The 27,334-nt window shown below is 40.6% G+C and overlaps 1 protein-coding gene across 4 annotated transcripts in view; it reads right to left on the bottom strand.

Moving 5' to 3' along the window:
* LOC139692940 (cell growth regulator with RING finger domain protein 1-like) overlaps window positions 1-27,334 on the bottom strand; it is a 292,822-nt gene that overhangs the window by 244,701 nt on the left and 20,787 nt on the right. The window lies entirely within an intron of this gene.

Below are 27,334 nucleotides of genomic sequence, written 5' to 3'. Positions count from 1 at the left end.
ACTCCGTCGAACTCTCTCAGGTTTTTTCACCAACCCAAGAACAGTCGTCAGTAGCTACACTTTTTTTCTGACAATTCTCATTCCCCTGGCACCGATTGAGTCCTTTCAATCGCATACATTGATCGCTTCGATGAACACTCGATTAATCACGACCAGACCAAAATCTAAAGACAAACAAATTTGCAAGAGAAAATTTGATCTTTACAGTTAGATTCCAGTACGTTTTCTCGTGGCGTCCACAGAATCCTTGGCATTTTAAATTTTACATCACGGAGAATGTTCTTTTGATTCAAAAGTTTTCTGTTTTTTTTTACCTTTGGTTTTTCCCCTCCATCGAAATCGTCTGAGAATTACACTAACCTCCGTATTTAGCTGATCACTCTAGCGGAAAATTTGGGTGCAGACTGAAAAACAGAATTATGAATCGCGAAATTTACAATCATTCGTCATTTTCAGTGGTTCAATCGACTGGATTTCACCAAATCGTCTGGAGGTCAACCAAATGCAGACTGGACGCCACCACCTTCATCCTTCGCAGAGAATTTTTCTTGAGGAAGCTTATCATAAAAACAAGGATGTAAACGTTTACTACCAGAATATTAGTAACAAACAGACGTAAACTCCTTGATATACGGGGGAAAATCGTGTCAACACAGCACGCATGTTAAACCCGCAAGACCACATCCGTTAAGGTAAGAAATTCAAGACTATATTCGTGTATATATCAGATAGGTTCCGGAAAATGCGGCAAAATACATATACATTGTAACAACTGACGAATTATCATCATTAATTGGCAGTCTACTTCAAAAACAAGTGATGACCTTATCAGAAACATTTTAATATGCAGTGGCCCGAAGGGGATATTCGTCGAGGGGGAAGTAACCGGTGCAATCTACAGAGGTAGATCACAAATATGAGATACTTGTACGTATTATTCCTTGGTAGTACCTGTATACCGTTTAATGTAGGTTTTGGATGGGCACAGATTGTATACTCCTGTAATTCTTAGCCTCACACAGCACGGCACTACCTGACACTTCGCGCTACATTAAACGCCCTTTAAATCCGCGAACTTTCTAATTCCCTTCATCCCTTCCAACACACCTATCGTTATCCTCCCCCTGCCTCGCATAACGTCCTCCCCTCAGTCACAGTCTTCTACATTCCATCGCCAATCAACATGCTCTGCATCCATCATTCTTACCTCCTTTGGACCTCTCCCAACAACCCTCTCTCTTCGCCAACCACACCTCGCACTTCTTCGCTCATTTTCCTTTCCGTCTATTTTACTTTTGTCCATCCTAATCCACACCCAAATCTCAGAATCCTGCAATATACGTCTACCATATTGATTCTACATCCGCACTTCCGCTTCACACAAAACTGTACTCCATATTAAAGGTTTCACTGTACTTTTCTCCAAATTCTTACTAAAAATCTGATATTTTAAATGTGATTTTTCTTCTTTTGTCCCTACCGATTTGACCATCTTGGTCCAAGACACCACCAATATTCATAGGTAAACTGTCCTACCTGCTCTATTTTTTGCCATCCATTTTAAAAGTTTAACTTAACCTTCCTCGATTATCGAAAAATTCATAACATTCATTTTGTTTAATTTGATTTCACATATGAAGGAACAGTTAAGGACATAATTTCATCGGGAAACAGAACAATTAGAATTAAAGAACATACATGTAACCTATTGAAATGTAATCAAATAATTGACTTTGTAATTCCACACACTTTATTTAAAAACACGACCCATGGTTTCGACGTTGAACGTCATCCGATGATGACGTTCAACGTCGGAACCTGGGTCGTGCTTTTTTGAATAAAGTGTGTAAAATAACAAAGTCAATTATTTCATTTCAATATGTTATACAAATTCCATAAAGTTACGCCTGAGACAACAAATTATACATGTAACCTGCTCTTAAGACAATTATAAACGTGAAATAATTCAACATTATATCAAAATGAAGACGAGTCGCTCCAAAATTATTTAAATACAGATGTATTTCCCCAATATATGTCACACGTAATAAATCCATTACTACTCTAGTCAAGGAACGTGGGCGTAAAGATGAAATGTTTAATCCGCATTCATTAGTAAATTATGATAAAACGTGTCGGTGCAGTGCCAAAATCTCAACAGGATTAGAGCCGAGTCCAAGGAGCAAAGTAACGAGCGAAGATAATATGCATTAACGTCGACAAATGAATATTCCAATAATTCCCAACTTTCTTATGCACACGAAAAAGGTCAGAAAGATCAATAAATTTCACTTATGGGACACAAATTAACGAGATATCTATTAAAATTGAAAAAAATGACTACCCCTGATATATACATATACTTCATACAATATACGCGTGTTTGCATGGAGTACAGTTGATAAATACGTAGTTTGTAGCATGAGTGTCACTTTTATTAATTATTCCACCACTGTTAATCCATAGTAAAATTAAATATTAGACATTTAGATATTTTTTAAATGTACCACAAGAAGATGGGAGAACAATTGAAATAACGGGATAAGCAGGGGATATACACAGAACTTACTGGCGACCCCGGAAGAAATGGAAAGGCTGGCAACCCTCACTATCACTCAAGCCATTAGTGAACGGAGGTAGGCGTTCACGAAAACTGAAATGCTTGCCGTGACGTAACAACGCGGAAGAATGATCGTCACCGGTCACGGAAGAACACGGAGCTAACTCTTCAAAGAGCGCTCATGCGCTGGTGACGCAGTAGATTTGAAGCCCTCCCGTCTGAACCATATTCAAGGTTACAGACTCGAGGAGATGTCAATTACTAGGAACCCCGTGGAGCTGAGTAGCCTAGCGTGCCTGGTGCCGGACTATCTTCCGGAGGGTCCTAGGAATTCTTCTTCCTCGACGGACATCATCACCTACGCACGGTACTCAAAAGGAACACTGTCATTAAAGTACTGTGTCCAAACGAAATTAATACACATATAAAACACAGTAGCCTACCTATCAAGGTCTGTTTTTGATTGACTTGGGAGCTAAGAACTGGTCAAAGTCAAACACAACACTGAATACCCCTACACTACACACTTTAATGAATAATTTCTTTCCCAAAAAAAATTTCTGAAACATGCCTTATCTCCTCCTCCTTCGCTCATTAAATATTCCTCCTTCTACTAACATCTTCAACATTCCATTGCCCCTCAATTGCTCCCTCCGCCGTCCAAAATTTTCCTGCCTCAGCGAATATCTTTTAGTAATCTTCTCTCATCCCCTGACATGCCTGGTACTTCTTTTGTTCTCTTTATCATCCAATTTTTCTATTATTACAGTTCTCCAATTTATATTGCATAGGCAAGAGATATATTTAATATCTATGGGAAGAATAATTAGAACTATATTTTCGATTGTCATTGAACCAATTGGCGTAGTTGCCTTTAGTGGCAAGTGGGTAAGGTGTCCAACTTTTGACTGGGGGCCCAGGTTCAAATCCAAGGGAATATTTTTGAACAAACTGCAAAGTTATAGCTTTTTAGCAACGTCATAACCTCGCGGGAAACCTTTAATGGCGCAGGGGGAAGAACTGCATACGATACCCTGAATGCATGAATATCACACGCCTTGATGCTTAACTGGATATGAGATTACTCCCATTCATGAGATCTTCCTGAAGTTACTGAAGTTACTAAGAAGTTACTGTATTTCCAAGCAGGTTACCCGTAGTGTACCCATTTTCAATTTTGCATTCGCACGCAGACCTACAATTTCTAGGGAATAAAGAAACAAGGTTGATCAAAACTAAGGGTTACGTCAGTTATAATCCGCACCTTGTGGTATGATATAGGGTCGTTTAAGGAGTCATACATCATGCCACAATCAGCTATTAAAATGAGTTACACTACAGCAAAAAATGGGTTAGATTCGCTCGAGTTTGAATTGGATGGTAATCAAATTAACAACAAATTGTAATAGTCATTTCGCACTTCGCCGAGGTCAGCTTCTCGTCGAGTAGTCACTCTCACCTGAGATAATGTTGAAGCAATAAAAAATAAGGAGAGATAAATGTGAATCCCGAAGGCAAATGAAGGAATACATTGTCAATAACCTGAGCATTTACTGCCAATTCTGAGAGACAAATGAGCGTCTGCCGTCATAAATTACGATAAAATTTAATGGGTGGCGTTTCATGTAAACGTGATACAGCAGACGTAAGGTGAAATGATATTGGAGAAGGATTTAAAGGATGAGAGAGATGGTGGAAAGAAGCCTGGCGTCGTAATTGGCCTCTTCTACATAAAAAGGGTTACCCCTAAGGCAATGCCCTTAAGGAATGTGAAAGGGTGAAGGAGGAAGAATATAACGGCGGTTTTAGGAAATTCACTAACATGGACCATTAAATAGAAAATTAAATTTTAAAAAAACTTGACACAGGGTAAGTCCAAGCACCCTCACCATCGGGTTTGTGACCCACAGTCAACCTTGCCTGACGCTTAAGCACACGTACTCACTGTTTACTCTCTCGGTAGGGAAAATATCAATCGATTTCAAATACATTATAAAAGAGCAGAGACAAAAGAAAGACAAATTCAATATATCGACAAAAAATATCTACAACATATACAATCATTAAAGTGCAAGTGCACTGTGGTTCAAACAACCTGATATGCATAGTGAGTAAACCTACGCTGTGAGCTCCTTTTTACCTCTCATACATACATACATTATATATATATATATATATGTGTGTGTGTGTGTATACACACACATACACATATATATATACACATACATATATATATATATATATATATATATATATATATATATATATGTACACATACATATATACACAGGGATAGAGCGTTGGACTACTGACCGGAGGGCCCGAGTACGATTCCCGGGCAAGCCTCTCTGGGCACCTGCAGCTCCACCCAAGCTTTGTGATTTTTCGGGTACCAGGTCTTCCTGGGAAACCATAACCGGCACAGGGAAAGGAACTCGCCCTCCTCGGATATATATATATATATATATATATATATATCAGTTAATTCTCTCCTTTGAGAAAGGTTGCACTGCCACCGAAAATTCGGAATACGTGTGCTACTGTGCGTTTTGTTAGCTAATGCTATCTTGGTGTACATATTTTATAAATGTGTATGCAAATATATACATAGTATATTTATTTATACTGAATGCTCAATAAAGAATGATCAGCTCGTACTTTTTTCCCATTATTTATTGTGCGAAAATTGAATTTTATGCTACATTTCTAGCTTAAAGTGAAATGTAAATGTGGCAAAAGTTACATTGATTTGACTCCAATATTTCGTCGGCGGCCGCCGTTTCAAGTTGAAACATTTTAAGTTCGCTTACGCCTCCTTCTGATAATGAAAAACGTGTTCCACGAAGGTGTTTCTTCAGGCTGGAGAATAGGAAAGAGTCACGTGAGGATAATTCTGGACTTAGGTAGGATGAGGAATACACTTCAAATTGATTTTAGAGAAATAATCGCGATTTCGAAATGGTTTTCACCTGAATCGCTACGTACAAATTATCTTACGTGAATTTTTTTCTGTTACCAATGTGAGTGTGGCCCTCAATGAAAAGTAAAATAATGACGATCTTCCGTCACAATGGAGGTATCGGTTCAAATGTTCACTTCCGTCAGAGCATTGAATGGAGCTTCAGGCCTACCTTCTTTCAAATTGATTGCCTTCCCTCTTTCAATATTTTAACCATATTCTAGCTCCGTAATAGGAAAAAAGACTCAACTCAAACCTAATGAAGCATTACATAAGCCTCGGCTGATTATTATTTATTCAGGAGAAAGCAACATTTCAATGCCATGTCACGTGTTACTTCCACCATAGCCGTATGCAAACTGAACCTGTTTCGACCTACAACGGTTACTGCTGGCACAAAAGTAATGTCAAATAAATAAAAACTTGTACCTCGTATACAGGACAAATTATGCTGACAATGACATATAACATTCAGTTTTTGCAAAACAAAATTATGCGAATAAACACTTCATTTCCACTTTTACTGAACAGCCTCCGTACAATGTAATTATACTTGTCCCAGATAACTCCTTAAAACTACGCTGAGTAGCTGACTCCGAAGAGAAAATATCCGGTTCATGTGGGTAAACATTATGTCCCTTTATCACAATCATAACAATTTGGCAACCTAGTGCCAATCACGCCGTCATAACGCACAAAACTACGACTGGATATTGATTAATTTCTTCGAGAGCATTAGTTCAAGAAAAAAGGGGAAATAAATGTAAGAGATATCAACTAAAACGGATCCCTGGTATGTTCCAGCAGCTCCGATGGTGCACCACGTAAAATTCAACTTCCAAGGGAGAAATGAATTTGCTATAGGAAGAAAGTGATCCACGTCAAAACTGACATGAAAGAGGACTATAATTTGCGCAATAAAACAGAAAACCACGGAAGCTAAAGCAGCATCGAAGCGCCGCTGCGAAAAGCCACGACCGGTAGAGGTAATGGATTTTTGGGGATAAGATAATCACGCGCACACAATTGCAATGTCTGAATGAATTCCTTCCCGTAATATTTCTAATTGCGAAGATGTACTTCCTGGTTCAGGATGTACTTTCAACGAAAGGGCACGATTTAAAAATGTGGGCCACAGGTGGCAGGAATTACGTGATAAAGGGGGGATGGCGGGAAAGTTTGGGGTAGAGAGGAAGGGGGAGGGGACTGATCTTTGACTTCGTTTGAGATACAGGGTCGCACCCAAAAGTGATAGGACTGATTTTCTCTGGCGCGAACGGAGCGGTGGAGGGGGGTCTGCCTGGCAGGGTAAGGTGGAGGGGACTCTTAGTACAGACCAACACCTACCTCAGTCGCCTGCGGGCTGTCGTTGAGTGAGGACACCGTTTTTAGTGAAGCAAGTTTTTTGTCCGCGTCGAAAAACAAAATGAATCTGAATTTAGAGCAACGCTATTCCGTGAAATTTTGTGCGAAACTCGGGAAGACGGCAACTGAGACCCTCGGTATGATCAAGCAGGCTTATGGGGACACTGCCTTAAGCCGTTCCACAGTATTCGAGTGGCACAAGATGTTTAAAGAGGGTAGGGAGCTCGTTGAAGACGACCATCGCTCCGGACGGCCGTCGACGGCAAGAACCGACACGAATGTGGACAAAGTGAGGACACTGCTGAACACAGACCGACGCTTAACCAGTGAAGAAATTGCAGACCAGTTGGGTCTGTCTGCATCCAACGTCCAACGCATTATTTCACAGGATTTGGCCATGCGCAAGGTGTGCGCCAAGATGGTGCCGAAAATTCTGAGTGTCGAACAACAGGCAACGCGTGCTCCTGGCCAAATACGGCGTTGCCACGTTGCCACACCCGCCCTATTCTCCCGATCCGGCACCACCGGACTTCTTCTTCATCCCCCTGATGAAAAGACAGCTCAAGGGACGACGTTTTGACTCGATAAAGGCCGTTCAAGAGGCTTCGACGAGGGTCATCAACGGCATCCCCAAAGAAAATTTCCAGCGGGCGTACGGGGAATGGGAGCAACGTTATACTAAGTGTGTAGCATCTCAAGGAGCATACTTTGAAGATTATTAAGTCGATGTAAGTATATCGTCAATAAAATTCTTGTATAAAAATCAGTCCTACCACTTTTGGGTGCGACCCTGTATTGTGCGAGTCCAGACAACAGAGGAACCGCAAAAGAAGGGCTAGGATATCATTAGATTGTATGACTTAATTACTCTGCTCTTAATATATGATCGACAGGAAAGGAGCATCAGCAGACAGAGAAAACTACGACTAAGGACCGGGAGCTGGGTATTATGGGGGAAAAATTGAAACATATCAAAAAAGGGATATCGTAAACCGCAAATGAAATTTTCGGAACTGTAAATAGGAACAGGTCACGGGAACCATGGATTTTAGTTGAGATAGTTAGAAAGATAGATGAGTGGAGGATTTGCTCACGTACTTCTGATGTGTAGCACCCTATTCAAAAAGATAAGGCAAGAGCGACGGGATGGGGAATGGAATTTAGAAGCATTAACTGGAATAACAAGGAAGGAGTCTCAGTAAGCTGTAGAGAAAATCATGGATGAGGGAAAAGGGCGGAGTACTAAGCGTGGTTGAAGACGCCGTGCGAGGATATGGAAAGTTTGCAGAGGATGGGTGAAATTGGTGCGCTACACCGGAAGGTTAAAACGCTATCTGTAATTAAGAAGGGAAAACCTGTGATAACAATATCAAAAACGAGTGAAGAAAGATCGTAAGTCAGGAATACGTGTAGGTTGTTCCCTACTCTTATAATAATTATTTCAGAATTGAGAGCATCCATGATGGACGAACTGACTAAGGCCATTCATTCTTTGAGGATAAATTCTTCAAATATTTATCGATTACAAATACATAACAAATTATTGTGTACATGCTTTAATAAAATAGTTACCTTTTCTTAATTTATCATATGGTAATATACCTGAGATATCAGCAACTAATCAATCTTGACTCCGCTTAGGAGGAGTAGGGCAGTGGAAAAGTATGTGGACCGACTCTACAGCCCTGATAAGAGGCATTCAGAAATTAAACAAACCTGAATGATGGGCAAAATGTGTGGACCATGCGATTTCGTCTTTGGGAAGAAGAAGAATGGAAAAGTTAGAAATTTGAGGAGGAGGAAGTATGGATAAAATGAAATTGACAGAAGAAGAAGACAAACGTAGACGCAGCACTTGTGGAGGGCGGTTGGGTTTTTTCGGATAAATTCGAATAAAGCAGGAAAAGTGGACGGGGGAATAAAGGATGTGATGGAGTCATGAAGACTGCGGCAAAGGGGAAATTTTTGGAAGGCGAGGTAGGGGGAGGAAAATAATTCACATTTTTGACGGCAATGGTCCAAAAAGTGTGGTAGATCGAAGGAATCGATCTGTGCAATGAAACTGGTTAGTACGGTATAAACCTAACTGATCTACGTTTTAAAAGTACACAACATTTTGTAATAGTCACCCGGTCCCTTGAATAAATTAACGAAGTCGAAATTGCCTTTACTTTGTGCTACAAACATGCGTATGGTGTCCGGCCGAGACTCACTGCAAGATCGTCTTTGGAGGTGGGTGGCTCGTAGGATGAGAACGTAGTAGGTGGTCACCTTTGCGTCCGATGATAAAACCGATCCTCTCTAGCGATTAGTTATGTTTCTGGATAATATGTATGTTAAGAGGTCTTTGGTGATTAACAATTAAATACTGGATAGGTATGACATCGCCATTAGCTACCTTCCGCACCACAATTTATACAAGTGGCAAGAAAAGAAGAAATAGGTCAAAGAAAAAAAAATTCCACTTACACACAAGTTATCCCCGCCGCCGTCCTTAAGATAATTATATGCCTCGGTGCGACCAAGGGTCAACAAACCTTCACGGCATATCTATGCTCGTTGATTTAGAAGTTCAGGGCAAACTGCTCAGAGTCGGTGCAATCGACCGTTCACATTCCATACCAACTGACATAAGACACTGCACGGATGAGTTATTTCCTACATCACCATCTAATGTTCCACGGAACCGGTTTGCAATTATGAAACTAATCTCAGACGCATACATAACGCCCACGAACGTGGCTTAGTCTGCCATGCATTCGAGTTACGAGTGAAATGATCTCTAGATGGTTACTTTGTATGGAATCAATTTCAACTAAATCAGCTGGCACTCACCCACAAGGCACACCAACATGGCCATTTAATAACATACGAGTACATTTTCTACCCCTTGTAGAGGGAGGAAAATTGGACGTCTGTAATGGACATTCTCTTCCTAACTGATAGTTCATCAACACAATCGTGTGAAAAAATCAATTAGAATATTCACAAATAAAAAAAACATCGATTCTGAACTGGCAACCAACTACTACCATTATTTGTTTATAAAGTCATTAAAATAAAAAAAACTTCACCTCCAAATGTTTCGAAAAGGAATGAAGTACTCATTTATGCTTAACACTCACTAGTGATATTGCGGTCCTCTTCTTAAACAAGCGTCCATTATTCTGTTTCGCAAAATCGTTTCCACCACTGCAGTCAACCTTAACGTTGGCCTGATACGTGAGGTTAGAGCTAGCCTAGCACTAACATCAACGACGTGTGAGATTCACACTTTGACAGGGTATTCAGGGTGCCCAGAGGCGTCACCCAAAAACGATCCCGAGCCTTGCGATCTGCAGCACATCGCTCTATCCTCTGGACTACGATGTCCCCCAAAATCGTTTAATATGATCCAAAAGAAACATTTAGGCAGTCTTTCTCAGGAAAAAGGAAATTAAGTGAATGATAATTTCCTGATTTATCTCTAGTTGAACAATTAGGTTTACATATTTTACGTGCCACCTAAATTAAAATTTTTGGTTACTGTGGGAACCCCGAAATTTCCTAAATATGATAGCCATCAGTCACGTTGATTCTGATGATTTCCAAACCCAGGATTCCTGTAGAATTCAAAACGCTCGCAGTGGTTCGGCAGAACTACTTCCAAAATCTTTAATATCTCAGAGAACCGATTGCAAAAATAATACTTGTAATCGAAGGGATACTCGATTCTGTCAGATATACAGGGTTCGTCCGGAAAATAAGTGTACTGACTACTGATTTTTTCCCGCCGCTCCAGGCGCGCCCAGCACCGCTCTGACGGGCTGCGATTGGAGGGGGGTATGTTGGCAAGCGACGCTGAAAAAGGCAGTCGGCTCTGAGCTGTGGTGTAGTGAGGAGCTCTGTTAACGCGAACCTCCACGCTCGACCCACGTCACGGAACGCGATGCCGAAGTTTTTGGAGCAGCGTTATTCCATCAAATTTGCGGTAAAGCTTGGAAAATCGTCTACCGAAACTGTCGGTATGATTAACCAGGCTTACGGGGAGTCAGCCATGTCCAGAAACATGATCTTTCGGTGGCACAAGATGTTCGTGGAGGGCAGAGAAGAGGTCGACGACGAACCACGGCCTGGACGCCCATCAACGACACTCACCGACGAAAATGTGCGAAAAGTTCGCGATGTACTGAACTCTGATCGTCGTCTTAGTGTTCGGATGATAGCAGAGCAGTGTAATGTGCCAAAAACAATAGTGCACGAGATTATTAGGGAGCAATTACAGAGGCGAAAAATTTGTGCAAAGTTGGTGCCGAAAGTGCTCAGTGATGATCAAAGACTCAATCGTTTGGAAATCGCGACACAACTTGCGGATCACTGCAAAAATGATCCACATTTTTTAGAGAACGTTGTTTCGGGTGACGAGACGTGGATCTTTGAGTACGACCCGGAGTCGAAGAGACAAAGTGCGGAGTGGCACACCCCATCATCACCCCGTCAAAAGAAAGCTCGCATGAGCAAATCTCGGATCAAGGCGATGCTCATTGTCTTTTTTGACAAAAGGGGAGTCGTCCACTACGAATTTGTACCTGAACGACAAACTGTAAATGCTGCATTTTACGTCCAAGTGCTCGACAGGCTTCGAAAACGAGTCACCCGCGTCCGGCCAGCGATCAAAAACATCTGGCGGCTGCATCACGACAATGCGCCGTCTCACACCGCGCTTGTCGTGTCGGACTTCTTGGCCAAGCACGGCGTGGCAACGCTGCCGCACCCGCCCTACAGCCCGGACTTGGCACCACCGGACTTCTTTATGTTCCCGAAGATAAAGAGGAGTTTGAAAGGAACGCGATACGGGACTTTGGACGCCGTCAAAGAGGCCGTGACGACGTGTCTTCGAGAGGTTCCCGATGATGCCTTCGCGGGAGCGTTCCAGGAATGGGAACGCCGCTGGAACAAGTGTATCGACTCACAAGGGTCCTATTTTGAGGAATATTAGCTTAAGATATGTAAAAGTGTAATAAATTTTTTTTCCTGAGCTCAGTACACTTATTTTCCGGACGAACCCTGTATATCATTACACTCGTAAATTCTCTAAGGGTAGTATTTTTTATCCCCAAAGGTTCATTACTGGATTATTGAACCAACATTACGACGAAAAATTATAGAAAATGTATGTATATTCCTACCTCCCATCAATTGTATACATTAAATATTTGCGTACAAAGGCCGAGTACATGCGAATACCTTCACTTATACTAATGTGAAACGCCTTTTTTAGTCGGTATCAGACATACTCATAATACTGATTTTTCAGGATGAGACAATAGTAAAAAAAATTATTCCCATTTTTTATCATTACTTCAATAATGTTTTGTACACAATCCATTTCTGCACCTCTGTACGCATGATTGTGAAAAAAGAAAAAAACATTTGTTCTCTGTTTCACCAAACCGGTTGTTAAATTACGTGAATCAAACCACTATTAAATACTCGCTCCAGGCAAGGCGTGGAGAGTGGGAGAGGAGAGGCGTCAAATATACAAGTAACGGTCAAATAACGTTAAATAACGAGCGCGTATAAAATCGATTTACATAGAATAGAAGGGCAACTCAGCTCACGCTGATGCCCGCAATAAAACCTATACACGCAATGTTGGCTCACAAGTTTCTCTGTTCTATTATTTCATGCAGTATTATGCAGTGGCATGCAATATGCACTTTATATTTTTAGCAAAACGATCGCTTCAACCTGATACAAGAAATATAAACCGCCTTTTAACGCTTCTTCAGCGAATGATTGCCACTCCAATTCATCCAAGAATTCACTCACACCGCCAAGTGTGTAAAAACTTCTGTTTGAACACGTAACTCCTCTTCGACGTGGCCATTCACCTCCTGAAATTGAGCCTCAGTACTCGGTATCGCATTCTAAAGCAACATATTATGTATGGGTGAGAGGGGAATTGAGGTCATTCAAGAATAACGACGTACCCAAAACAATGTCATCGCGCTGGAATGACAAGAAAGACTTGCTTAACCTTTAGGCGATTCTAGGTAATATAATTTGCACAGCATCCCGGTACACCGAAGAGAGATGATCTGGGTTTTACTTAAGAGGGCCACATGAACGTAATTATAAAGAATGGTACATCGAACATCCAATGTCATTTCGAGAATTTCATTTATAAACTCCCAGATATTCTCCCTGATAATTCGTAAATGCGACATTTACGCATTTAAGAAATTTAATGCGACAGATTGGGTAAGCAATAATTAATAGGAATAACGCAAATAGGTCATTCGCTAAAAACAACAATATCAATTCAGCAGTAAAACGAAAAAAACTGAGATTCTTAAGCCATAATAATGTCGGCAATATACGTAGGTAGGAGGGAACATATTGTATCGAGTGAACCTCACAGACTAGAGCCGTATTTGTGAAGAAAAAGGGGTGACTAGTAAGGATAAGTAGCAAGGCCAACTTGTAAGGAAATTGGATCAAAACGCTGCGGCATAAGAATCGTTATCTAAAAGTATGAAAGATGATGAAACTGTAAATATTATTTAACACATGAAATCTGCTCTCCGCATGAATTAATCCAGCTTTTATTCCGCACATTCTGTTTTCCATCACCGGTTTCCACTGAAATGCAGTGAGCCTTTTAAATTCCATCGCAATTCCTGCCTCTCTTTTCTCACCGTATTCCAGTCGGGGGGGAAGGGGGGTGAAAATAAGTAGAACACACAAGTACGCTCTGATGAATCTGGAGAATGCATCGTGCGTGCCTCTAACGCGAGCCGATAAATCGTCATTGAAAGGGATTTCTCGAGACGGTAACATAACTAGGGAATGAAACTGATTTCGCCTGAAGGAAGCACAAGTGTTGCGGCGAGCGAAATGGAAGTTTACGACTGGCAGCATAGAAGAGGGTAGGCTGAAAGGTAATGCACACATGCTTGTAGAGCGCGAACAAAAACAAATACCAAGATCGGGAAAAAAATTACATAAGAGTAAAATTCTTAAATTTAAAATCATACATTTATTTTTCAACATAATCACCGTTAAGGCTAACACATTTCTCCCATCGTGTAACAAGCTTTTTCATTCCGTCACTGAAAAACTCTTCCGACTTGTCTCGAATCCAGGACTTGACAGCTGCCTTCGTCTCATCATCCGAGGTGTAATGATTACCCTTGAGGTGTCTCTTGAGTTGAGGAAAAAGATAATAATCGCAAGGCGTAGGAACGGGGGAATAAGGAGCGCGTGGAATCGGTTCAAATTTCAGGTTTCGCAGAGCCTCTCCAATTTCGCGTGAGGTGTGTGGACGAGCGTTGTCATGTTGCAAGATTATTGGCGCCAGGCTGCCTTTAACACGACAAACTTCTTCCTTGGATATTCCAATATGGTCTGCGATACGCTTTTGAGTGATTCGCCGGTCATTTTGAATCATATATATCTTCGACGAGTTTGCGATGCTTATCGCCTGTGGCAGTGATCGGACGTCCGCTGCGTGTTTCATCAACAATTATGACTTTTCCTGGCTCGCAACCACGAAATCTTACTACCCATCGATTTACAGTAGACCTATCAACCGCATCTAAACGATAAACAGCCTTTAAACGACGGTTAATCTCAGTAGGAGTCACTTTTTCAGCAGTTAAAAATTCGACAACAGCTCGCGGTTTAACTCGTGTTGGCATAGTACTAGAACACGTCTCCATATTCCCGCTTTTTGAAATACACTAAATGAATGAAACTACCTCAAATCTGCGCATGCATAATGAGAGGGAATGTTACTTCCACAGGCCATCAGGAGTGCTTCAGAAGGTCATTTTGTTTGTGGTCCACAAATGTGTGTATTAATTTTCAGCCTAACCTCGTACATCCAACAACGATGTGACTTTCCCTCATTAATGCACATATATTCTGAGGAAATAATTCCCTTAACGATGCATTGAATTGATAGGTTAAGTTAAGTATGAATTAAAGTAGGTAGTGCATGAAGTACAGAAGGTACAACAGCATCTCAAAAGAGGCGGGAATAAATGAAAGGAGCCTTCAGTATAGGCGGAAAGAAAAAATTAGATACAACTTTGAGATTGGGCAGGGGAGCTGAATGGTTCCGAAAATTATATCGCCGGAGAGACAGGAGAACCGTAATGCCCTTAAGATAATACTAAGAAGAATGAAGGATGAGACCGATAGCAAACAAATAGCTGCTAAGCGTGTTTGGGGAGGAGAATAATTCTGTTGGGAAAAGACTGGCGTAAAGACATTTATGACCAGATGATTTTTTACATTATAATGCAGGTTCTCACAACTGAAAAAAAACTAAAAAAAGAAAAAGGAAATTATCCTTTCAAAAAAATCATACTCGGGCCCTGAAATATATGACAAGTGATGATACTCTTAACTAAAATAAAGCAATAAATAGATTTTTGGAAAGGTGTTTATGAGGAATAAATGCGGCGAAAGGAAATAGGAAACCGCGAAGTGCAGTGATTCTCCGAGTAAAAACGGGCCAAGCGTAATACGTGGACTATTAAAAAACATCGCACCGAGAAATCAGGTGAGCGCACTCACTCATTCACACCGCAAAGGTGTTCGGAAAAATTAAATATAGCAGCAAAGACGTTCCGTTCAGCTTCGGAAAAAAACTCAACTCCCACAATCTCCGCCATTCCACACGAGAAGTGTGTCAATGAGTGTCATGAATAATGAGCGTGTGTAAACCGCGCCGAGTAATGTAATTTGACATTTGATAAAATTTCACCAATTAAAACTAAATCCGTTACACAACTATCTCGCTGACGGCTAATAAAATGCCAAAGAAACACGGGTTGAGAACGAATAATGTCAATTAGGCCAAAGTATCACTGTTTATTTAGTTAATTATCAACGGAGAATGATTTCACAAGTGATTTGAGGTTCGGCGCGGGTTTGGTGCAACCTGGCTCGAATGAAAAAACGAGAGTCGATCTACAAAATCAATCGAATTTGACTGCCAGGCACCACATGCTTTCTTCCTAGCGGCTGTACGATATATTACGAGATATCCATATCGTATCAATATGAAATTCACACCTTCGTGATCGACATGGTTAAATTGAAGGAAACGACTCTACAAGAGTCACTGGCAACAAATTCGACTCCTGATAAGACGATTGTTGAGCTACTTACCGTATTGGTTTCCCTCCCCGTGGGCCCGGGTTCGAATCCCGATGGTAGCGAAATTTATTTCTATTTGAGTTCAATATGGAAAACAATGTACTCCGTCCGTCGGATACGTCCTTGATACATTTCACAAGAGTTAACTAATACCTTCTATTGCTAGAAATCCTTTGTCATCTTCAACTAAATGGTAACCTCAGAACTACCGCAAGGGTGTGTGGCAGAGGTTGCTTAAACGCCAGGCAAGCAATATCAAAAATTAAGTTTTTCTCACTTGTTAGTTGAATATAATTATTCACAATAATGTTCCATAAATATAAGTACAATTGTAAAAAATAGAGATGATAGCAACAGGTACATGCACTAGAGTAACTTAGAGAGAAATACTTCCCTATACATGGGAGACGAGCAGCTAGCAACAAAAATGGCAACTAAATAAGGCTTAAGGAGTAATGACAACATACCAGGCCATTTCGAACGAACCTTGGCGCGGCCGTTTATGGGTATTCTGATTCTATCGTTCGTCCATTCCTTGTAAATCCTACCTCTGACCGCCCCTACCTAATGGTGCAAATGACCTCCTCGGTCCGTCATCACCCCGAATAGCTGTTCTTACCGATTCTTAGGGAAAATAAGGCGACATGAATCAAACAAAATAGTGAACGATGCGTTACTGCACGTTTTTAGTCCGTAATCGATCTAACTCTACCTCCCGACCCAACTAAAGCTCTCCAGTTGGGAGAAATCAACAGATAGACGCCATCCCTTCTGCAAATCGAAACCCCTTAGCGATTTCAAGTGTACATACATACACGCTATCATATATTACACTTCAAACCGCAGATAAGGACGTGCGGAAAATAGCGTGAGAAAAATGGGAAAGATGAATTTGATCAAGAATTTCAGATGCCATTATTTTAAATTAATGGGGATTGAACACCTGCGCCCATTTCTTCTTGGTTGTGAACCCCTATATAGTGTATTGAAATGTAATGAAATAATTGACTTTGTAATTCCACACACTTTATTTAAAAACACGACCCAGGTTTCGACGTTGAACGTCATCATCAGGAACGTCATACCTGATGATGACGTTCAACGTCGAAACCTGGGTCGTGTTTTTAAATAAAGTGTGTGGAATTACAAAGTCAATTATTTCATTACATTTCAATATGTTATGCAAATTCCACAAAGTTACGCCTGAGATAACAAACCCTATATAGTGTATTCGGGAAAAATTCTTGAGATAACTCTGACCTACAGCAAAAAAGTCTCAAAACGCTTAAGTGAGGCCTCGAATATCGTTTCAATATGGCGCTATAATTATTCCCTCAGTGTCATTCAACTCGTCTGATTTCAATTTTTTCAAGCAAGTTAAATACGTGATGTAACTTCCGCGCTTCAAGCAGCAGCGATTACTCGTTTTCCAATAATCAAGCCACGTTCCCGTTCGCGCAGAGCAATTTTTTATGCATTGAGCAATTTTCCATCATGCCACAACGCTTAACAACTAAAAATTCTTGAGATAAAAACTTTAATAGATCATTATACAATTAAACAATTCAATAAAAGCATCTTGATTGCAAGTGAAAATACCGATTACTAAGATAGAAATCAGAAAAAAATATATGCAACATAAAAAATTCAGCAAATTAAAGATCAGTTATCACCACGGTAACCAAAGGTTTGAAGGAAGGAAGGAAGCACACACAGATGAAGAGGGACTTGCTTCAGAGTAGGATGCTGGGTTGTGTTTTTTATGAGAAACAAAATATTTATTTTGTAGTTGTGCCCATCTAAAACCTACCTTAATCGGTAGATTACATAATAATACCATAGTGCGGAGCTCAATTAAGGAGATGGCAGTCGCAATTCACACATCTACAGTAATAAGATGAGGGGGGGCAGCACCCTTTCCTAAGCCACCTGCGGTTATCCCCGAGGAAATCACACAGTTCGGGTTTACCCTGGGATTATCCACGGTCACGAGCCGGACATTAAGCCGGTATCCGAGTCAAAGTAGCAAGCCACACGGCCCGCTGGGACACCACACAGTCTATAGATCAGATAAATACGCTCCCTTGGCGATAAGGGTATAACACAACATTGGAACGATTCGGTTAATATTAGCAAAATATGGATCAAGTAAAGATCAATGTAAATCGGCCTTTCTCAAAATCCTTCACATGGATTGATATGTGAAGCGATAGTCATCTGGAATGAATAATCAGATAATCTTATCGAATGAAAATGATCGGGACAATTGTCCGCCGAAAACAGTGCTCGTAAGCCTGGTGTGGCCCTCATTCCGATCAAAGAGGCTTTATATAGCCATTTGGAGAATGAGGAATGCCGAATTGTGTCGTCATCACCTCCATGTTTTCAAATATATATACATATATAATGTATATCAAGATAGCACCATGGAACAAAAACAAAAAAAACACAGAAGCTCCTTCCTTCTCTCCCTTGAGAAAGCTGACTTGACCTACGAAAATATATATATATATATATATATATATATATATATATATATATATATATATATATATATATATATATACATATATTATTAGGTAATCTACCGGTTAAGGTAGGTTTTTGGATGGACGTAATTACTAATTAAATAATTTGTGGCCCCTAGCAAAACACAGCATCCTACTTTACATCAGGTCCCTCTTCATCTCTGAGTACTTTCTTCCTCCCTCCATCCCGTATAACATCCCTATCCTGTTCCTTCCCTTTCCTCGTTTGCCCAACATTCTACCCTCTATCACAGTCTTCAACATCCCACTGCCGGTCAATACCCCCTCCATCCACTTTTCCTGCCTCCACAGGATTTCTCCCAACAAACCCCTCTCTTCTCCCACCATACCAAGTACTTCCTCATTTGTTTTCTTCTCTGTCCATTTCACCTTCTCCATTCTTCTCCACACCCACATTTCAAAAGCCTCCAGTCTACGTCTATCCTCCTGCTTCAATGACCACGTTTCCGCACCGTACATAGCTACGCTCCATATCAAAGTTTTTACGAGTCTTTTCTTAACATCCTTACTCAAAGTCCCCGTCATCAACTCCCTCCTCCTTGTGAAAGCCTCTTTGCCTAGCGCAATTCTTCTCCTTACGTCCCTACTACTTTGACCGTGTTGGTCCAAAACACTACCGAGATACGTAAACTGCTCTACCTGCTCTAGTTTTTGCCCTCCTATTTTAATGTTAAGCTTGCCCTTTTTCTTTCTAGAAAATCGCATAACCTTTGTTTTCTTAATATTGATTCTCATCCCATACCTGTCGCACTGAATTTCCAATTCACTCAGCAATGCTTGCAGCCCCTTGGCTGACTGACATACTAAAGCTTGGTCATCAGCAAACCTAACTGATTTTACGAATTCCCCACCCACTTTCATTCCTACCTCGAGTTCTTCCCATGCCTCTTTGATCATTTCCTCTGCATACAGGTTGAACAGCAACGGTGATAATGGGCAACCCTGCCTCACACCCCTTCCTAACACTGCCCATTCTGACTCCCCGTTTCTCACCCGCACCTGAGCAGTCTGAGACATGTACAGGTTGCGGATTAGCCTCCTTTCCCTCCAATCTATTCCTATTTTCTGCAATATACTCATTAGTTTTTCCCAATTCACCCTATCAAACGCTTTTTCGAAATCTACGAAACAGGCAAATGCCTCCTGGTTGTGTTCTATATTCCTCTCGATTAATAATCTCATTACTGCAATGGCATCACGCGTACCTCTCCCCTTCCTAAACCCAAACTGATCATCCCCTAAGTAATCATTTGCCCTACTCTCTATCCTTTTGTTTATGATCCTGAGAACAACTTTAGCTGCGTGGGATATCAAACTAATTGTCCTATAGTCCTCACATGACGTGGCCTTTACCTTTTTCGGAATAGGAACTAAAACTGATCTCACAAAGTCTTCCGGCCAGATTCCCTCCTCGTAAATACTACGGATCAGCCCATATAGCCTCTTCCTCCCACATTTTCCTAAGCATTTTAAAAGTTCCACGGGAATGTTATCTACCCCCACGGCCTTATTTAGTTTCATCTCCCTTAGTGCCCTTTCTATCTCATGGTCTAGTATGCCTGGACCTAAGCTGTCCTCCTCTACGTCATTTTCTTTTTCAATGTCTAACTTTGTTGGTCTGAGTTCTTTACCATACAGTTCTTCTATATACTCCTTCCATCTCTCTTGGATCTTTCCTGCGTCAACTATTACCTTACCCGCCTCATCTCTAACTGTTAGCATAGCTCTTCCTTTCTTGCTTCCCGATAACTTTGCTGTACAGCGCACCGATTTCACCCTTCCTCTGCAGACTTTCCATATCCTCGCACTGCGTCTTCCACCATGCTTCTTTTGCTTTATTTGTTGCCCGCCTCAATTTATTGTTCAATTCTTTGTACTTCATTTTGCCTAATTCTGTATTTATATTCTTCCATTTTCTCCGCTCATCATATATATATATATATATATATATATATATATATATATATATATATATATATATATATATATATTTAACACGTAGGGTAGATGTTGGAAGTGGAATATTGCACGGCACTTCTCTCACCCTCTGCCCTCTCGTTCCCTTTTAAATAGCATACGAGCACATGAGTGGACGAGATCGGCAGGGCACGAGGGAGCGGCCAAACGCCACTTGCATCCAGGATGGAGGGGTCATCGCGGGGGGAGGGGAAGGGGGAAATTAGGGTGGAGTGGGATGAGTGAAAAAAAAACAACAGCTCTCTCGACTGTATACTACAGGCAAAGCAAACTCTTCTCCTCTCCGCCGCCCCTCGAATTAGAAAGTATCCCCGAGACGACCCAGTTAAAAGAAGCGTGACTGCGGCGGAGAGAGAGAGAGAGAGACAGAGAGAGAGGAGAGAACGAGAAAGGGAGACTCACGAACGGTTGGAGGGGAATGGCTCACGGGAATGGAGTGGGGCAGGGTGGGGAGAGCCTGGAGGGGGGAATCATTCCAAAAAGGAGCGAGAGATCACCCAGGCAAGTCGCTGAGGAAGTGCGGGGGGGGATAAGGGGGGCGACGAAAAGCCCCCACCGTCCCCCTCATCGTTCCCTCAATCGGAGAGGAAACCGGTTCTCCCGGGAAGCGAGACGGATCGGGGATTGCGAAAGTGAGAGCGGGTGGGGGGGTGGGGCATTCGGACCCCCCCCCACGCCTGACGTCCCTCTCCAACCGTCCACGTTGGTTCGGGTGGGCAAAAGTCGACGGCTGTGTAATTCGTGAAACGGGAAAACGACAGGAGGCGGCGGGTCAGACATCGATACGGGAATATCATTGTTATCACCACTGGTCCATCGGGAACGGTATTCGATGCCTTACGTACTGCCGTATTTCCAAAACCAGTCAAATTGAAAAAGAATCATACTTCCGCATTATTTCATATTAAAAAATATTTTTTGAAGCTCTCCATAATCACTACATCCTTTAATTCTATCCCTAAATGCGATTTTTTTTCTTCCGTCGAACTCGCTTCCCTAAGATTGAAATTCTCCCTTCAATCAGTCTTAAAACAAGACCAAAGTAAGTCTATTAGAAAGGTAAAGCACGGTTGAATTTGCCATAGTCTTTAGCAATAATACTGATAAAGTAAAACACACCAACTATTGCATGATGCATATAGGCATGCCTGTGTACGTGCGGGTGAGTTTTTGTACACACGCATACAAATGTGTATATATATTATATGTATAATATAATATATATATATATATAATATGTTATACATATATATGCTATAAATATATATGATATATATATATATATATGATGTGTATATATATATATACCTGTATATATATATATATATATATATATATATATATATATATATATATATATATATATATATATATGTAAAAGTTCATATGCTTAGGTTAGTGATATATATTCATATTTGTGTATGAGTGAATATGTACACATAAACAGCTCTTGAATTAACACACCCGGCCATACACCACTGCGAAAGCTTTAGGGGTGTCGGGTAGACGTTGATCTTTTTAGCGTCCGGAAGAGACGACGAGGTTTAGCGATGTGCCGATGCCTCTGATAGAATTATGTTGGTTGAGAATCCTGGAGGGAATAGATTGAACAGACGATGCTCAAACACAAAAAAATCATAAGTATGAGAATATAGTAAGACGGAAATTCTAAAGGCACATGACAAAAGTGACCTATGAAGATATTGAGATGTGGTATGTTGTAGGCTGGGGAAACATTTTGGAGGTCATGAAAGGGGAGGGGGATTGGAAAGTTAGAGATTAAGACGAAAATAGTGTTTTTGCTGGGCGGAAGGGATGCAAAAGCAGAGGGCCTCTCCTTAACATAATCATTTCCTCATGGAGCTGAAATTATATGAAGCGGGGACGAAAAGAAATTTCCTTTAAATTTCATATTCGATAAATCTGGAAATTTTTTCAATCCCTTCCATCACATTGGACCAATTTCAATCTTCTACCTCATCTCCAACTTCCTCAGAAAGGAAAGAGATATAGTCACGGAGGCAGGACAGTATTGCGATAAACTCAATACCATTGGAGGGCATAACTGTTTATCAAAATGTCTAAACAAAATAAAACCTGATAATGGTTAATGTAAACTGCAAATAAGAGAACATCCCATCAACTAGCGATGGGTTTTCAGCATTACTTCGGATTACGTGTACAAATAATGCCAATGGACAAAAATAATTAACCAACTATCGCAGAATCAGTTAAATGTGATAGATATTTAAATTCATTCACGAAATATATTGCTTGAAAAAATAATTAACCAACTATCGCAGAATCAGTTAAATGTGATAGATATTTAAATTCATTCACGAGATATACTATATTGCTTGAAAAAGTTAAACCAATCCCAAAGCCCAGGGAAGATAAGGGTTTAAATTCCTCTCGCACTAACGTACTATTCTCAAGGATTGACAACAGCAACATGGTAATAATTCAGTTTGACAGTTCTTCCATGACCTAATAGCCTATCATTCACTTTTCAAGATTTAACAGAGAGAAAAGTTGCCAAAACCAATTTATGATACCAAACATTCATAAAGTTTCAAAAACATCGTTTCCAAAGTTGACTTCAATAATTTTGGGACTGAAAACGACAAAAATTGGAAGTTTTGGAATTGAACCCGACAAAAAAGACTAATAATGGTCATATTTTAAATTAAATTGCTTGCCTATTAAATCTATTTGAAAATGCAATCGATGGTACATTTGTTTCTGTAAAAGTATAATGAATCTCAATCTTTTTAATAATTTCTCAGTACAGTCCGAATGTATCCCAGTTAATTCTTCAACCGTAACATTGTTTAACACATTACTCCAGTTAACTGAGTAATTGGATACTTTCTTGAACGGTATTTAATTTTTGGAATATCATCGAATTCTCTGACCGAATTTCCTTTCTCGATGTTCCTCGACGCTATTTTGAAAGAACTAAAAGGCACAACGAAGTCGTTACTATCACCATAAGTCCCCAGTTTACGGTGAAAATGTTGCAATTATTTAAAAATACATTACACTGCAATCAATGGCTGATTCAAGTACCGGATTCATATATTTGATGTGTCAGGTTGTCTTTTTGAACGAAGCAGGGAAGTGTAGCGATGGTCAATCCGTGTCTAGCCAAAACCTACTTTAAACAACCATCAATAATAATGATTAATAGGAAACATGTCAGTCTCAGTTAAAAGCTGAAAACACAACGAATCACCAGTTTTACTAACGGAGCGTGATATTTTTTCTATTTTTAGAGATGGTCATTGATGATAAATGGCAGTATCAGCAAGACACATACATGTATAAGAGCAACAAATAAAACCAACTCTTCGGTCTGCTCCTGTCGAAGCTCAGAAGCAAGTAGAACGAAACGTTGATTCTTTTTAAAGTTTAAGTTACTTAATAAGCACCGGGAAATTTCGATAAAAAGAAAAAAGCGAAACGACTGCGACGAATCCATATTATTTTAGAGTGAATGCTACTTTATAGTTATGAGTCCAGGGTATCTAACAACATTATACACTTGTTCCAATGCCAAACTAACAGAAAAATATAAGAGCCAAATTAACGAGTTGAAGATGAATATACACGCGGATGGGAGGGTAACTATCATTCATTTCGAGCGGCAATCAAGTATTTGTACTTACCCTCTTAATCACAAATGCGACGTGGGTGCATTCAGTGACCAAAATCATTAAACCCTACATCCTAATGTGTCCGGTAAACGCCAGCAAGACCGATGATCGACCCTTGGCAATAAGTCTAGTGACCTTGTGTTGTTTTACCTCCCATTTGCCCGCTAAGGGACTGCCGCTGTCTCATCATTTTTTATTGTGGCATACGATATACTCGTACGTCTACAAAACACCTGGCAAACCACCGCAAGGTCGTATACCGGGAGATTGCGAGGTAACAATTATTCCCTTGGGTGCATACACATACTTCTGCGGCGATGAAGAAGAGATACGTGGCTGAAAAAAACAGTGCTGTGCCGCGATGTCACTCGAAAATCTTCAGCGCATATGAAAAAGCGTACATAACGGAACGGCTGGATCATAAATGAAGAAATTGGGGTGTTGTGGCAACTACAACATACTATCAACCCTTATTTTTAAGGCATTTATGAAATTTAGCGATAAATTGAGCAGGTACTGCTTAAATGCAAATGCACAGGTATGTAAGTGGTACAAAAGATGCTTACAATATTCATTTTAGCGTGATGATGATTCTGACAATTCCGTAAGGCACGACATTTCCAGAATCGTACATATTCCTTATAAAAAAACTCCGCCAACATATTTCCGCACCTACATTTGAGAGATTGTCAAAGGTTCCTACAACACATTCCAGGCACTATATACATCTCAATCACTTGGTGGAATTCTTGGACAAATATTACCGGTTAACGAACGCAAATGCAATGTTTAGCAATAGATGGCTCCTGACACGTCTTCAGCGCGGCCATCAGATACCCGCGAAGAAAATGGCATTTGAAGTTCGCTTGAACGTAAACATTTTCTTATAGTGGAAGCTTTCACCTTAATTATTTGCATCGAATGCATACTATTATGCTGTGCAACGCAATCAAGTGATTCAATTCAATGCCCTTATATGTATGCAAATGCCCAACCGCCTCTTTCTAATTTCCCCAGGAAAATTCCGCCACCACTATATTCGCAGGTAACCTAACCACTAAGTTAAGGTAGGTTTTGGCGGCCACAGACAACGAACACTCATTATTTTTCTTTTCTTTCCTCCACCACCGTGAGCTTATTGTTTTAGTCGCCAGGGCTCATCATCCATCAGTTACCGTCCATAATTCTATGGGAAAATAATCGAGGTGGTTTCCCCGTTAATAATTCCTCCAAATTTTTTTCTAACGTGACAACAACAATTAAGTGAGCACCCCGATGGAGCAGACCCCATTGCAGGCGCAAAACTGAATAACAAATGCAGCGTGAACTGCCCTTCGTCTGGCTCTTATTAGTAGTCTTTTACCTATCTGGTTGACCCTACCATGGAGAAGTCATCATTGCTCCCACCAGCACACCTCTTTGGGTCTTCCGAACGCCCAAGCTCTTCCACCACAACAAGGAAGTACTCCATGGGTTGGTCCTCTACCAGATCAATTCTTATTCCTCTACACCAAGTCAATTTTCTTTATCGTATCGTATACCCAAAAACCTACAATCTATGCTCATTCCTTTTCCTCAAGGATAGAGTTTCGAAAACATATAACACCATGCTTCTTGCTGAATTCTTGACCAATATGATGTTCGAAGAATGGCATAATCCAACAGGGTAAAGTTGGAACTTTGAATTGAATGAGAGCAATGTGGGAGGAGCATGCATGGTAAATGACAGCAAGAGTCAATTTTTTCAGAAACGAAAAATTTAAGGGCTCAGTGTCTCAGAGGTTTGAATTTCGCTAAGAAGCCATCCTGGTTCAAAACGTCACACGTTTGCTGACCTTTTTCAAACTTCTTCGACCTCAATGTCACCCTCTCTCGCTAATTTTCAACACGCCCCCACCCCACGGACTCATTACGTCACACACTTGGGTGTCGTCCGAGAAATATCAGGACAAGATCTACGTCGAAAGGGTAACCCACTTTCAGCAGTGTGCTCTCAAGCGACACCCATTTGACCCGGCCAACTTAATAAATAATCGAGGCGCTCCGAGCGCAATTGATCCCGCGGTCTTTTCGCGGAATTTAAACTGCGCAAGTTGGCAGCTCTGAGGAGTGAAGGAAGGTATTCGTTGGATTTCTCCAAGCTCTGTGTCGGTCATATTCCAAAAAAGAGTTCAAGAGTTTCATCGGGAGAGGCGGCCGAGGGAAGTGACGCGACACCATTACGATTTCTCCTCTCATTCCCACACTCCAAGCATGTTGTATCTGCATTTATGTAAAACCTAAAGACTCGCTCACAGGTAGTTTCCTAATTATGCAAACCCCGATTTTCATTTTCATTCGCCATGACTTCGTAAAATAACATTGATAGTTTTCAGCGAAACGACGCCCTTCGATATTTAAGGTCCTTTTAAGACGCGTGGGAAAAGATCTCTTCGTTAAAACGAACGGCAATATTGAACCAAATGGATTCATTTGAAAGCTTGCAGTCCAGCTTTATGATTTATTACCCGCGCAATTACACGCGTACTCTAGAGTATTCATGGAACTGAACATTACCTCAACAATATGATCTGTAACTGCCATATCCCTACCTTTAAATGAACATCCTGGTTGTGGTATGTCCTCCTAGTTTAATTTCAAATTGATTTTACAATATTACCAAAAATATTCTCATTAATATCCATCCAAGAAGCACTTAAAATAGTTTGAACACTGCTAATTAACTTTCTAATTATAAATTTAAAGAAACTGCGGGAGGTGCCGCGACAGTAATTTTCAACTAAGTCACCCGCTAATTCGTATTACGATGCAACAATTTCAAACTTTTAAAATCATTCGGGAATGGAACCCGGGCCCTCCGGCCAGTAATCCAAAGCTCTACTCCTGGAATACCGCAACCCCTAAATATTATATATTTTACTTTTATTATAATTTACATATACTATGGGTATTCAAGCGATTACAGATATTACATATTGTAGAAACATTGCTATTCTTTGAGAAATAATTAAGCACTTTCGTAAGATTAAAACATGTTGGCCTCTACACTTTTCCTTCCTCAATCTTCCATGTTATTCACTATGCCTATTCTCTTTCCTCTCTTTCCTGCTATGCAAGA

The sequence above is a fragment of the Hetaerina americana genome, unplaced genomic scaffold (genome assembly GCF_022747635.1).
Source record: "Hetaerina americana unplaced genomic scaffold, ioHetAmer1.1.p SCAF_44, whole genome shotgun sequence".
Taxonomy (NCBI): domain Eukaryota; kingdom Metazoa; phylum Arthropoda; class Insecta; order Odonata; family Calopterygidae; genus Hetaerina; species Hetaerina americana.
This window is presented reverse-complemented; position numbering and strand designations above follow the sequence as displayed.